This window comes from Dromiciops gliroides, chromosome 2, assembly GCF_019393635.1.
Source record: "Dromiciops gliroides isolate mDroGli1 chromosome 2, mDroGli1.pri, whole genome shotgun sequence".
NCBI classification, from domain to species: Eukaryota; Metazoa; Chordata; class Mammalia; order Microbiotheria; family Microbiotheriidae; genus Dromiciops; species Dromiciops gliroides.
The window spans coordinates 467,133,232-467,147,867 of NC_057862.1; the positions used below are offsets into that span (position 1 = coordinate 467,133,232).

The 14,636-nt window shown below is 42.4% G+C and overlaps 1 protein-coding gene and 1 long non-coding RNA gene across 6 annotated transcripts in view; one reads left to right on the top strand and one right to left on the bottom strand.

The window, feature by feature from the left end:
- Positions 1–14,636, top strand: part of LOC122742759 — a 75,226-nt gene that overhangs the window by 22,360 nt on the left and 38,230 nt on the right. The window lies entirely within an intron of this gene.
- SCARA3 (scavenger receptor class A member 3) overlaps positions 1–14,636 on the bottom strand; it is a 65,775-nt gene that overhangs the window by 4,244 nt on the left and 46,895 nt on the right. The window lies entirely within an intron of this gene.

Sequence of the window (14,636 nt, forward strand, 5' to 3'; positions counted from 1 at the left end):
CCCAGCAAAACAAAACAAAACAAAAAACAACAATAATCTATCATTCCTGGAAAGAGAGTATCAATTGATTGACCTATGAGGGTACTCACCATCCCTGTGACTTCCCCAATCAAAACAACCCTCTCAGGCTACCACTTCCCTATACACGTTGTTTTCTCCTGTTAGAATATAAACTTTTTGAAGACAGTTGTCTTTGCTTTTGTCTTTGTATCTGCAGTATTTAACACTGTGCCCACCACATAGTAAAAACTTAACAAATATCAAGAAAGACTTACATGAACTGATACAAAGTGAAGTGAGCAGAACTAGGAGAATATTATACACAGTAACAAAGATATTGGACAATGATCAGCTGTGAATGACTTAGCTATTCTCAGCAATACAATAATCCAAGACAATCCCAAAGATTTGTGTTGAAAAATCCATAAAAAGAACTAATGTTGTCTAAATATAGTCTAAAGCATTCTTCTTCCTTCCTTCCTTCCTTCCTTCCTTCCTTCCTTCCTTCCTTCCTTCCTTCCTTCCTTCCTTCCTTCCTTCCTTCCTTCCTTCCTTCCTTCCTTCCTTCCTTCCTTCCTTCCTTCCTTCCTTCCTTCCTTCCTTTTGTCTTCTTGCACAAAATGACTAATATGGAACTGTTTTATGTGATTGTACATATATAACCTATGTCAGATTGCTTAACATCTCAGGAAATGGGAAGGAGAAGGCAGGGGATAGCATCTGGAACTCAAAACTTAAAAAATAGCCAATGAATGTTAAAATTGCTTGTGCATATAATTTTGGGGAGAGAAAATATTATTAAAAATAAAAAATTAAAAGAAAAAGAACTTAACAAATACTTTATCTTTTACTGATCCATGAAAATATCTGCCCTACAGTCATGGAGGCAGGGGGTTATAAAATCAGGCTAAGAACTCAAGTTTTTCTCATCAGTCTATCAACATCTTCATCGTCTTCATCACTGCCACCATCACCACCACCACCATCATCATTGATCGTTAACATTTACAAAGTGCTTTAAGGTTTGTAACACTTTATGGAGATTATCTCATTTGAACTTCATAAAAACACTGTGAGGACAGTACTTTTATTATTTCCATTTCACAAATGAGGAAACTGAGGCTGAGAGACAGATACTGACTTGTCCAGGATCATGTAGTTGGTGAGGATCTGAGGTAGGATTTTAACTTGGGTCTTTCTGATGCTGTGCCAGGCACTCCCCACTCTACCACTGTGTCATAGCATTTGTTGCACTTGTTTCTTTGGTACTTTTCTATAAAGTAACATCCTGCTTATGTCTATCTACAAAAGGTGATTTGGCTTAACCATCCTGCTTTCTGTAAAGGTTTGGGGTAGGATTTGTTACCCTTATTTTACAGACCATTCCTGTGGCCAACTACATCCTGCCCTTTCTGAACTCACATACACAGCAGAGGACAAGCTATTCCTTTGAACTGGAGAACAAAGGAGCAAATAAGGTCTCTCAGTGGGACCTTGAAGGCTAATGGAAAAACAAGGAACCAGGAAGACCCCTTCATTATTTGTATGGGGGCCTTTTCTCTTTTCCATTTAAGGTATGGAGATCATAGGATTTAGGGACCTAAAACAATATATAAGTTCTCTTCTTGCATATGGACAGTATTATTGTTTTAAAAGGAAAACATGCACAATTACAAAATAGAAAAAATAGTTACAGAATGCTCGTCAGAGAACCTGGGTTCGAATTCTGGATTTGCTACTTCCCACCTGAGTGACCTTGGGCAAGTCACTTTACCTTTATGGATTCCATTTCTTCATTTCTAAAATGAGGCGGTTGGCCTCTAAGGTACCTTCCCCCTGTAGATCTATGATTCTTAAGCATCTTAGAAACCAGAAAATTTAATGCTCTAACCCAGTGGTGTACAACTCTGTAGTAACTTGGGACCATTGAACCATATGTAAGGATCACTTAGCATGTTGACTTAGAAAACCACATATTAACATTATCTGAGATTTATATTATTTTTATTTATTTCTTTAAATATTTTCCAATTACATTTTTTTTTTTTTTAGTGAGGCAGTTGGGGTTAAGTGACTTGCCCAGGGTCACACAGCTAGTAAGTGTTAAGTGTCTGAGGTCAGATTTGAACTCAGATACTCCTGACTCCAGGGCCGGTGCTCTATCCACTGCGCCACCTAGCTGCCCCTCCAATTACATTTTAATCTGGTTCAGCTCCACTCTGGAGTCATGTGGGTAAACTGGAGGCATATTTAACAGATCTTATCTTTTTCTTTTTTTTTTTTTTATTGGTGAGGCAATTGGGGTTAAGTGACTTGCCCAGGGTCACACTTAAGTGTCTTATGCAGGATTTGAACTCAGGTCCTCCTGAATCCAGGGCTATTGCTCTATCCACTGCACCACCTAGCTGCCCCAGCTCTTTTGTTTTACAAAAGGTGAAACAGAAACAGAGAGGTTTAGTGACTTGCCCATGGTCACCAACTGTTACTCCAATATTCTCATTTATGACAGGTGAGGAAATTTAAGTCCCCAGCCCTAATTTAATCTCTTGCATTATATAGTTGACATATATGTATATACATGTTAGTTACTTTTTTCCCTTCCAGGTCCTCTGACTGTTCTTTTTCTGGCTTCAGGTCTTCTTGAACCTGCCCCTGTCCATCTGAATGCACAGGGGGTGCTTCCTTCCTTTTAACTCTTTTTTTTTTTTGTGGGGCAATGGGGCTTAAGTGACTTGCCCAAGGTCACACAGCTAGTAAGTGTCAAGTGTCTGAGGTTGGATTTGAACTCAGGAACTCCTGAATCCAGGGCTGGTGCTTTTTCCACTGCACCACCTAGCCGCCCCCCTTTTAACTCTTGTAGACTTCATTTTCTCTATGACTCCCATGGCCTTTAGCCTAGTTTTCCTTGTAATCGTCTTGTGTTTGTTCTGTCTCTCCAACTAGAACAGGATAAGTCCTGTATCCCATACTTGTTCTCTAGAGCCCAATGATGCAGGGATTTTTTTTTAATTGGACCTATGATTTCACTGATACCTGGGGCTTCTAGTAAGGAAGCTCTTTCTGCCAATGCATATGTGGTTAACAAGTAAGTATTTGTTAAACACTTACCATGTACCAGGGAGCAGCTAGGTGGTGCAATGGATAGAGCATTGTCTGGCCCTGGAGTCAAGAGGACCTGAATTCAAATCTCACCTCAGACTCTAGCTGTGTGACCCTGGGCAAATCACTTAACCCCAAATGCCTTAAACATCCAGAGTCATCACCAGTCATCCTGATACATATCTTGCCACTGGACCCAGATGGCTTTGGAGTTGAGGGTGAAGTTGGTGACCTTGCACAGCCCTTCCAATTCAGTGCAAATCATGACAAATCACCTCCTGATGTCATGGTCTTTTTCAAGAATGAAGGACAAATAATAACCACCACCATGTACCAGGCATTGTGCTAAGCTCTGAGGATACAAAAGAGGCAAAAGATCATCCCTGCCTTCAAAAGCTTAAAATCTAATGAGAGAGGGGGCAGCTAGGTGGCACAATGGATAAAGCACTGGCCCTGGATTCAGGAGGACCTGAGTTCAAATCCAGCCTCAGACACTTGACACTTACTAGCTGTGTGACCCTGGGGAAGTCACTTAACCCTTATTGCCCTACAAAAAAAATTTAAAAATAATAAAAAATCTAATGAGGGAGACAATAAGTAGACAAATAGGTATAAATAAGTTATAATTCTACATACACATATAATTAGGAAATAATTAATTGTGGCAGAGAAGGCACTAGAATTAAGAGGAATTGGGAAAGGCCTTCTGTAGAAGGTAGGATTTTAGTTAGGGCTTAAAGCCAGGGAAGCTAGCCAGTGGTGATTAGGGGGAGAACATATACCAGGCAGAGGACAACTAGAGAAAATGCCCAGAGGGGAGAGATGGCCTGTCTTATTTGCTGAACAGTCAGGAGGCCAGTGTCATTGGATTGGAGAGAATGTGGCAGGGATTAAGGTGTAAGGAGACTAGAAAGGTACAAGGGTTCTAGGTTATACAGGGTTTTGAAGGCCTCTGCCCACTTCTCCCTTTATAACAGAATTACAGAAGGCTGGAGCTAGAAGATTTTAGTCAGTTCTTATGTTACATATGGAAAGAAACGTAGAGAGATTATGTATATAGGGAGTAGAAAAACCATGACTCAAACCCAGGTCCTTTGACTGTAGACTGAAAGCTCTGGCCATGATGTGATGTTACTACTTGCAAAGGATTAGTTTTCAGGGAGAAGGGACCTGGGGACTCAGGATGGTTTGAAGCTCCCTGGGAGTTACTGGAAGCCAGTTTAGTCCCCACCAGTGCACTTTCCACCCCACCCCAGAACTTCTCTGATTTTTTTGGATTCTGGCAACACTAGGTCTAGCCCCACCCTTTGTCCTCCCTTTAGCCTCCACCCCTCACCATCTCTCCCCCATACTCCCATTACTTCTCCTGGAGTGATTTGTTCTAAGTGGAACAATGAGGCCATAAGTATTGCTCTGTTATGACCTAAACCAGGAACCAGAGCCCAGTCTCTACCCCATTAGAGCCAACCAAAACTTCAGGCCCCAGTTTCTTGCCACCTCCATCCCTAGCCTTCCCCGCCCAGCCTCTCCCCCACCACTAGAAGATGTTGTCATGTATTGACTCACTCAGATATCTCAATAACAGAGAATAGAATTCCCTGTCTGCTTCTAGGTTGTCTGGGGGAGGGAGGCTGAGGAGGGCAGCTGTGAGGCTTTTGAAATGCCAACAGCCCAAGAGTCTTTGCCCTGCCCCATTTTCCGTAATAAACACCCCTAGTGGGATGGCAGCAAAAACAGCATAAGGCTCCCTGAAGCACTGCCCAAGGGCTCTGGCTCTGGAGCTGGAGTTGTTTGTAACCTGGCTCTGTTCAGGTTTGCCAAAGCCCTAAACATCATTTAGGGGCTGGAACACTGTCCTGGTGAGGTGCAGTGGAAGGGACACTGACTGGCATTAGGGGTCACAAGGACTCCTGGGTCCTAGTTCTCATTCTGTCACCAACTACTGCATCTACCACCAGATGTGGGCCTCAGTTTCCCATCTAGAACATGGAGGGGTTGGTTTGGAGGAAGATGGAATCATTTGAATGGATGCATAATGAAGTAAACAGAACCAGGAAAACAATATAGTCACAGTGATTACAGCAAAAGTGAAGAATGAGGAAACAAAACTGAATCCTGTATCATTATAATGTCCACACTTGATATTAGAATACTACCTGTAACCCAGGGCTTCACCAGGTCTCTGGGCTTAACATGGCCTAAATCCTAGCCTAGGGTCTTAACCTAAGAGGGCTAATTTTCTTTTAATTTTAATCTCTTAAATTATTAGTGAGTTTGAGCATTGTCTTAAGGGATCACTAATAATTTTTCCCCTTTTGAAATTATTCCCATGCTTTGACCTTTTTATTCATTGCATAGTGCCATACTCATTCTTTAAAAATATATCTATACACACATATATATTCATGTATGTATGTATGTATATATCTTTGTTTTGATTATCAAGAATTTTATTTTTCTACCTTCTACCTTCCTCCACTCATTGAAAAAGGAAAGTAGCAATAATGATGATAGCTAGCATTTATGTAGGACTTTAAGGTTTGCAAAGTACTTTACAAATATCTCATTTGATCCTCACAACAACTCTGGAAGGTGTTTATTATTATTATTACCCTTTTTTACATATAAGAAAACTGAGGTAGACAGATATTAAGTGAAAGAAAATGCATGTCGGGGGTAGCTAGGTGGCACAATGGATAAAGCACTGGCCCTGGATTCAGGAGAACCTGGGTTCAAATCCAGCCTCAGACACTTGACACTCACTAGCTGTGTGACCCTGGGCAAGTCACTTAACCATCATTACCCCACAAAAATAAAAAAAGAAAAGAAAGAAAATGCATGTCTCCTTCAGCATATTAATCCACCATCTCTCTCTCCCAGGAGGTAGTTAACATTTTTCATAATAGATCTTTGAAATCCTAGTTGATCACTTGATCAGAGTTCTTAAGTCTTTCCGATTTGTCAATTTTTTACAATACTATTTACCAGTAGGCATCAAAGTCCCCCACTGAGCAAGAAAATACAAAGATTCCAGTTATTTTCTTTTTTCTTTTTGCAGGGCAATGAGGGTTAAGTGACTTGCCTAGGGTCACACAGCTAGTAAGTGTCAAGTGTCTGAGACTGGGTTTGAACTCACGTCCTCCTGAATCCAGGGCCAGTGCTCTATCCACTGTACCACCTAGCTGCCTGATCCCAGTTATTTTCAACAAAAATGTTTTTGTCTTATGTTTTCATGGTTTATATTTTAATAGACCTATCCCACTTAACATTATTAATCAATTTTACAAAAACATGATGTTAAGCCAAAATATTATCTAGGACAGTTAGCTGCAAAAGGGACAATATTTGGTCAAATGATGTTACACCAAGACTTGATGATTTTACAATAGGTTTTGGTTACTATGCATGAATGATGTTATTGCAAAGCCAAGTTCCCAGCGTAGCCTGATTCTGGGTGTGTCTATATGTATGCTTGGTGATTTCCAAAGTACTTTCCCTGACGGTCATCTCATCTGTAGTAACAGAACCAGCATTAGAAGCCAGCTCTTCTGCCTCCAAAATCAGAATGTTTTTTTATTACACACCCTGCCATTATGTGAAATGCTCTTCCCAATAACTAGGGTGATGCTCTACATGCAGGAGGAGCTTAATAAATGTTTGTTTGAATGACAACGATGACAACAACAACAACAATAACATTTTGCAAAATGTCTGTTGTGGAACTCACTGCTTTCCAACTGTATTCAAGCTGCAACACTGTACCTAGCACCCAGAGAGGAGAAGGGTGTGCAACAGTGTAGCAACAGCCCAACCTTCAACCTCAACAGGTTCTAAATCTTTACTAGCTCTCTAACTCTGGGCAAGTCTTACAGTTTTTCTCAATCTCAGTTTCCACATCTACAAAATGGGGTTAATAATAGCACCTATGTTGGCAGCGAGGTGGCGCAGTGGATAGAACACCGACCCTGGATTCAGGAGGACCTGAGTTCAAATCCAGCCTCAGACACTTGACACTTACTAGCTGTGTGACCTTGGGCAAGTCACTTAACCCTCATGCCCCACCCCCAACCCAATAAATAAATAAATAAACAAACAAACAAACAAACAAACAAATAAATAAATAAATAACAGCAGCTACCTCACAAGATTGTTGTGAGGGGACCAAATGAATTCATATAGATAAAGTGCTTTTCAAACCTTAAAACACTATGTAAACAGGAGCTATTTTTAGTCAGAGAGGAAATCCTCTTCCTTGGCCCAGGAACTTACAGGCAGATCTCATGAATATTTTTACTCATGCAATCATGGTCCCATTATAGCGTCACAAGGACTCCTTGGAGCTAAAAAGCAGTTGCTTGGTTTATCTGTGAAACTTCAGCATCTTTGTTATAAACATCCCAAAGTTTGTTTTAAATATCTGCAAGTATTTCTGAAGTGGAGTCAGTTCTCCGTGTAGTCTCAGTCATTCTCTCTCTCTCTCTCTCTGTTTGAAAAAATTTGGGGGTTTTAGAAATTGGCTTTGGGATTGGAGATGCTCCCAGCTCTAAAAAGTCTGTAACTTTGCTGCTCTGAAGTATCTCTTATTTTCCTTGGTGTTCTTTCTGCTCTTAATAATCCTATTTATTTACTTGTACAAGATCTATTGAAAGGACTTTCACTTTGCAGCAGCAGTGAGGCCCTTTGGCTGTGCTGTTGACTCAGCTGAGTTGCTAGGTCTTTTCATGCTTACCTGTTTTACTGCAGGTAAACACTCATATATTGTGTAGTAGCTGTTGTTCTTCAGGGCTGTGTAGATGGGGGATGAAGTCTACCTAACCAGAGCATGGTGAAGGCAGACTATAAAGTTTAAGGCAGGAACTCCCACCTCTTGCTAGTTGCCTTAGGTAACTCTTCCTTAGCCTGTAGAGGGTTATTTCAGAGCCCTCTAGGTCAGGAGAGTGGGCAACTAGGTGGTACAGTGGAAAGAGCACTGGGCTTGGAATCAGGAAGACTCATCTTCCTGAGCTGAAATTAAATTCATATACTTACTAACTGTGTGACTTTGGGCAAGTCACTTAATCCTGTTTTCCTTAGTTCCTCATCTGTCAAATGAGCTGGAGAAGGAAATAGCAAAGCACTCCAGTATCTTTGCCAAGAAAACCCCAGATGGGCTCACAGAGTTGGACATGATTGAAATGACTGAACAACAACAACAATAAAAGTTCTGGAGAGAAGGATTCACTGCCCCCAAAGGACCTCTATCTCCACAGCATTTGGTAATCCACACCTCCTGTATTTGGTGTTGTAGATTGTATGTTTTTTCCTCCCAAAATGAGGCAACTGCCACTGACCCAGCGTAGATGTGTCCTATCTTCTGTGTACCTCAGATGATGGAATTCTTTCATACAGTTACACTGGTCTGCATGTGCTGTTCAGAACCACATGGAATTAGACCTTAATTATGGGTTAGTCGAGCCACCACTAGTGGGTCAGTGGCCTGGGGTGAAAGCTGGAAAACTGTTCTCTAGACTCTTGTCTCAGATACCATGTTCTGAGTTTCCTCCCCTTGCTAACCAGTAGAAAGGTTGTAGTTTGAAGCCAGCAGTCCTTCTTCTGACACCTACTGGCTGTGTGATCCTAGATAAGTCACTTAACTTCTCAGTGATCCAGACCAGAGGTAGCAAACATGCAGTCCAACCTGCTTCTGAGTGTGGTCCCAATCAAATTAAAATAGAATTGGGAAATATTTAACGAAAACACCCGCACACAATAGAATATACATAGTATTAACATGTGGTTTTCTAAATTAGCATGTGGCAGCAGGGATCCTTGTGTAAAGGTTAGAATTAGTGAATTTGACATTACTGCCCTAGACAACTCTCTAAGACAAGTTGCAGAGGAGGCATCAACTGTCCTGGTAGAGGGAGTTTCCTCACCTGGGAGTTTCCTTTGCCAGTGAAGTCCTAGATCCAGGCCCTCTACCTAGCCTTTTTCAACTCTAGGAGACGCTGGGGGAAACACCAACCTTCAGCCTTTGGAATTTTTGGCTTCAGGCTTCACAAGTTCTTTTCTCTACCTGTCTCATTAGACATTATTCCTTCCGCTGTAGCTGTGGACCAGGCACACTGGTTTCCTCTTTATCCCTCGCACACAGCACTCCAGTCTCCATCTCTGAGCTTTGCATTGTGGCCACTCCCCAGGCCTGGAATGGGGACTCTCTTCTTAGCTCTTCCTCATAGAATCTTTCTCTCCCTTCAAGCTGCAGCTCAAGCACCATTGTCTACATGCAGCCCTTCTCGATCTCCCCGACTGCTAGCACCCTCTCCCCCTAACTACTTTGTATTTATTCAACATCCATACATTTACTGTACATGTGTGTGTACTAGCTGTCTTTCCCCAATAGAATGTAAGTTCCTTAAGAATAGGAATCATTTCATTCTTTGTATTTGTGCTCCTAGTCCTTAGCACAGTGCCTGGTACCTAGTAGGTGATCAATAAATGTTCGTTGATTGCTTGATTGTAGTTAGAATGTATCGATGTATACACTAGTTTGAGGAATTTGGATTGAATCCTGTCATCAGGGAAGTGTCTTTGAAGGTTTTTGAACCAAAGAGTGAGAAGGGACCTTGGAAGTTGCTCATTGAGAGAGTGAGGGCTGTAGCAAGGAAGATGGCACAGCCAACACAGCTTCACAGCACATCAAGATGTTGGACGTTGGGAAATTGATCCAATAAATGAATAATCTTGGTGGGCATTTCAGGTCTTGGGAGCCCAGCGGGGGAGGTATTTAGAGGAAAGTAGGTCTTTTAGCATTCTTCATAGCAGAAATGGCCAGATTCATGTGTCCTAAAACACCCCTTTTCACACACCACTTCCCTGTTCGAAGAGCTTCAGTGACTCTACGTTGATCATAAAATACAGTCCAGACTTCTAAGATTGCCATTCAAGGCCCTCTAGAATCTAGTCCTAAGCTAATGCTCCAACCTTATTTCTCATTTCTCTGCCACACAAACCCACTGTCCTAGTTGAATAGATTGAGTCATCCCTCAAGCATCCTCTCAACAGCTCTTCTCTTATGTCTTTGCCTGCATGGCCTTCTTAACTCTCCCTAGAGATCAAAGGAGTGGGGGTGAGTATGCCCCCGGTTGGGGAGGGATAGTTTTGTACTTCTGGGCTTGCTGTAGCTTTTCAGGATGTATCCCTTTATAGAAAGCTAATTCATGTTCATTGGTTAGTTGTGATCTTGAGGAGAGAGCAACTGGTCAGTGGTATTGGGATGGATTAGATAATATTGAGGAGATCTTGTTGTTTGTTCTTTGTGCTTGAAGAGGACCAATAATATCATGGGGTGATGCTTTTTTTTTTGGTGAGGCACTTGGGGTTAAGTGACTTGCCCAGGGTCACACAGCTAGTGAGTGTCAAGGGTTGGAGACTGGATTTGAACTCAGGTCCTCCTGAATCCAGGGCCGGTGTTCTATCCACTGTGTCACCTAGCTGCCCCGGGGTGATGCTTTTTGACTGTAAATTGGATTTAGGTGAGGCAGAGTTGCACAAAGTCATCAGCCTTACTCATTGAAGTCCAATGGCAAGACAGAAGTCAAGATGACTGGATATAGCCTGGGATGTAGTGGGTGACCTTGGTGTCTTTGATGTCTAACCTAGCTCTAAGCCTTCCACAGGACATGCTTTAGCCATCTTCACAGCCCTTGGAACAAATTGTTCTCATCTGCCCATTCTACTGGGGGAAGTGTTCACATGCTTGGGGGAGATACCCTCATAACTCTCTGATGGTTTTGAGTCCTGTCAGTTACCCTCACCCTGGTTTAGCTCCTCTGCTGAGACAGTTTTACCAGGGAGGGTGGCTGCTGTGCATGTTACAGCTTCTTGGAGCCACAGGTGAGAGCTGGGGGGGCAGATAGATACAAAAGGTAGATGAACAGCCTCACACCAAAGATACTAATACTCCCTGAACATCCCATACAGCCTGAGGAGGAGATGAGATACTAACCAGTCAAATAATATTAGGGGAACACGGGGCAGCTAGGTGGTGCAGTGGATAGAGCACCATCCCTGGATTCAGGAGGACCTGAGTTCAAATCCAGCCTCAGACCCTTGACACTTACTAGTTGTGTGACCCTAGGCAAGTCACTTAACCCCAATTGCGTCACCAAAAAAAAAATATGAAGGGAACACACTAGATGGGGAATTGGGAAATATAATACTAGAAAAATGCTACCCCCAAACCCTCAGGGAATGCCTAGAACCCTGAGGGAGGAAATGTACCTAATTCTGACAAACCAACCCCAAAGTGCTGGGGGAAGGGATAGGAGAGTGAGCCCAGAGACTCTATGTAAGTCTTACGCTTAACTTGGCTGCTATTGGCATAATTTTTTCCTTATTCCTTCTCCCCTAGGAACCTCATCCCAACCCCCATGGCTAGCACTCTGCCTATCTTGGGGATTTTACTGACTATGCTTGATACTACCTGGAAGGAAAAGGAAGCTCCTTCTGTCTCTGAAGTGTGTATGGGACCATTTTTAGAGGTTTGTTTCTCAGCTCAGGATAGGCCCTTCTCTGGTGCTCAACTGGCTGACTATGAAGCATAGCATTCTGGGACATTGTAGTAGGAAGACCTGGGTCCATGTCAGCATTTCTAGCAGTTTGTAACTAGCTGGGCCTCAGGGAGGAAGTGCCCAACTATAATTAAGCTGGTAGAAAGAGGGGTTAGGAATGTGACTAGAAGTTGATTATTCACCATAGCTTGGGACCCCTCATGGAGCCTTTCTTACCACAGAAACCCCAGTTGTTTCCAAATGATAGGGAACAGGCATCAGGTCAGGAAGGGGAGGGAGGAATCAAGGCTAACATTAGCTCACCAGTTCTGGGAAAAAGGGGAGAGGGAGGATTGCTGGGGCTCTCAACAGGTCATAAGGGAATTCTGAGCATGGAAGCAAAGGGTGCCATCGGGAGTTACCAAGGTCAGGAGGCAGGGAAAGAAGTGAACAGAAAACACATAAGTCCTAGCAGGCCCCTTAATTACCAAGGAAGAGTCAGGAAGTCAGAAGTTGTCATTAAGTAATTCATGCCCATTAAGTTCAATCCACAAATGACTTCAAGTCTGGGAAAAGTAGGTGGTCTATATGACTGAAACTAGGGGATGAGAGATTAGGTAGGAGCTACTCTGAGTCCCAAGCCCTCCATGCTGCTGAGACAGAGATTACACTGCCAGGGAACACCACCAGGACATACAGGAAATGAACATTAAGACAGTGCCTCTTGGATGGTATGGAATACCACTATTCTACACAAGAGAGTGGAGCCAGGAAATCTACTTCTGGCTTTGCCAGTGACTAGCAGAGAGACCTTGGCCGAGTCATATCACTATCCTTAAAGCACTTTATGGTCTATGCAAAGTGGCCTTCTTGCTCTTCCTCACACATGACAATGAACTTCTCATCTCCCTGACTTTGCATAGGCCTCTACACCTCCTCACCTCTGCCTGTTGGAATTCCTGGCTCCTTCAGCGCCTGGCTTGAATGCCACCATCTGCATAAAGCCCTTCTTGATCCTCCCTGCTGCTAGTGCCTTCCCTTTCAAACTGCCTTTTGTTTATTTTTTTATATATTTTGAGTTTAGTTCTATGTGAACATGTTGTTTCCCCTGATAGAACAATAAGCTCCTTGAAGTCAGGAGCTGATTTTTTTTTCTATATCCATTGGTTGAATTTTTTTTTCCCCTCGGGGCAATGGGGGTTAAGTGACTTGCCCAGGGTCACACAGCTAGTAAGTGTCAAGTGTCTGAGGCTGGATTTGAACTCAGGTACTCCTGAATCCAGGGCCAGTGCTTTATCCACTGCGCCACCTAGCTGCCCCTATCCATTGGTTGATAATCAGGTTTCAGGTAGAGGGCCCAGGGCAAGGAATTCCAGGAGTTTTGGTTCAATGGAAATGATTTGATGGGATTCTTCTTCTTCTGCCTCTTACTCCCTGGACAAATCACTGCATCTCTCTTGGGCCTCAGTTTCTTCATCTGTAAAGTGAGGGGGTTGGACTTGATGTTGTCATGGTATGATTTCAGGAGTGATCTCAGTCCCTTTCTTGACAGGGCAAGGCAGCAGATTCTTTGTACTTTAAAGAGAACCCACCAGCTGACCTGGAGGAAAGAAAGGAAACCTTGCCTCCCATTCCATTTGGGGCCTTTCAGTTAGTCTCTTTACAGTAAAAATATTTTATGTGGATTTTTAAAGTTCACCCATATTTTTCAACTATAGAGTTGCGGTTTTTTCCAAAGAAGAGCAGGATTCATATTTACTTGGACCTGCGCTTTCCTGCCCTTACACAAACACTGAAGTTGCATTTCCAAAGATTTATGCACATACGTAAGTCACTCCTACCACAATCTGAAAGTTCGAGTTGCATAAAAGCCAACAGGACTTTTGGGGGAGTTGTCTTTATTTTTCTGTGAGCCTCAGATGTAAGATTAAAGACAAGAACAACAGGATTTTAAGGGAGCAGACTTTTATTTACCTCAGTCTGGTTTTACTCTGTCCTCTGACTTATATTTATATAGTCTCAGAGTTTTTTATTTTTGTTCTGGGATAAAAAACATTCAAGGGCCAGGATATGAATAGAATTTGTGTGAATTTGTGGCTGGTAGCAATCACCTACCTTCCAAAAGGTGTCCAAGTGTCTTTAGAAGGATTTTTGTTTGTTTTCTACCTTATAAAAAAAAATGCCACACTAGGCAAAGTGGTTGAACATTTCCCTACTATTCCTTTACAATCTCTCCTATACCCCTCACTCATTTGGTTATGGTTGCACTGAAATAACACAGGAATTCGGTGGGGGGGGGGGATATGTCAAGGGATAAATAGTTAAAGACAAATCAAAAAGAAAAGAAAAGAAAGCTATTTTAGGCTGACCACTACACTGGGCACTTGGCAGCATAGCCATCTAAGACAACTGCTTCCTTTTCTCCTTCCAGCAAGTATCTAATGCTGGAATTCCCAATATGATTGAGCCCAGATGGCTGGTCCCTCAAGTGTGAACTCCTGGAGATGAAATGATCACATCTTGTTTGCCACTGGTTCTTTCACTTAGAGCTTTCTTCAGGCACTTACTAGTTGTATGACCACAGGGCAAATCACTGAACTGCATTGTGACTCAGTTTCCTCATCTATAAAATGAGGGGTTGGTCTAGATCAGAGGTGTCAAATATGCAGCCTACATGGTGGCCAAAAGCAGATTAAAATGTGATTGGGAAATATTTAACAAAATAAATAAAAATACAATAAACATAGATAATATTGCATTTTAAAGCCTAACTTAATACACAGCCCACAGGGATCCTTATGTCCAGATTAGCGGCTTCCATTTCTGTTTGAGTTTAACACTACTGGTCTAGGTCAGGGCTTCTTAAACTTTTCCCTCTCACAACTCCTTTACCCTACCCCTTTCCCCAGGAGAGATTTTTTGTGACCCTGGGCATATAGATATATAAAATAGGTATACATAACCTTTTACTGCTGCCAAATTTTTTGCGACCCCCACATTCAGTTA